Source organism: Acyrthosiphon pisum, unplaced genomic scaffold (genome assembly GCF_005508785.2).
Source record: "Acyrthosiphon pisum isolate AL4f unplaced genomic scaffold, pea_aphid_22Mar2018_4r6ur Scaffold_18010;HRSCAF=18685, whole genome shotgun sequence".
In the NCBI taxonomy this organism is placed as follows: Eukaryota; Metazoa; Arthropoda; class Insecta; order Hemiptera; family Aphididae; genus Acyrthosiphon; species Acyrthosiphon pisum.
Genome location: NW_021767107.1, coordinates 1 through 739, shown reverse-complemented (window position 1 = coordinate 739; position 739 = coordinate 1). Strand labels below are relative to the sequence as shown.

At 35.9% G+C, this 739-nt stretch overlaps 1 non-coding gene across 1 annotated transcript; it reads right to left on the bottom strand.

Moving 5' to 3' along the window:
* Positions 1 to 512: 512 nt before the first annotated feature.
* On the bottom strand, positions 513 to 637 carry LOC115034637. Its single transcript, XR_003839968.1, has one exon. It is a non-coding gene; the product is annotated as a U5 spliceosomal RNA (small nuclear RNA).
* Between the last annotated feature and the right edge of the window lie 102 nt (positions 638 to 739).

Genomic DNA, 739 nt, shown 5'->3' with positions numbered 1-739 from the left:
TTTTATAAATTGTTTATCCATTTTATTTGATTTATTATTTTGTGTTTTATATTTTATAGGATACTACTGATAGAGAATGCGTCTAAATGCCTATGTATAATATTAAGTTAGTTTATTATTTTGATATTGTACATTTTCTTCAAAATTAAATAAGACCATTACTAAATTAGGTACAAAATATTAAGACTTTTATTTTGTATCATTAGCAGTTTATTATACAGCAAAAAACGTTCGGTGAGGAGGATAAGGGGTTTATTAGTTTTTAGAAAAAATATTCAAATTAATCTTACAATTGCTGTCGGGATAAAATAAAAGACGGTATGAACGAATAAATTCCAGGGTACGTGCATGATATATCTTACGCACCATGACAAAATAGATCTATTTTGTTATGATACGCACTACCGCAGGGGTGTGTGCTACTTTAACCGTCCGGTAACCCAATTCAAATTAAAACATAGTTTACCGTATCGTTGCCGTACCGTCGTCTTCATCAGCAATGCACCACAAGAAGCCCGACCAGTAAGGTCAGGCGATTGAAAAAATTATATTTCTAGACTCCTTTGAGTGCTCCCCTACACGGAAATCTTTAGTAAAAGGCGAAAGATTTTTTCGTTTTGAAAGGGAACCGGAGTTGTCGTGCTGAGGCTGTTCGGTTCGCTATATACACTCGACGAGGACACGACGCCATGCAGCGGGCTGGTGTTGTGTGAACACGGGTGTCCAGGTTAGCTAAGTC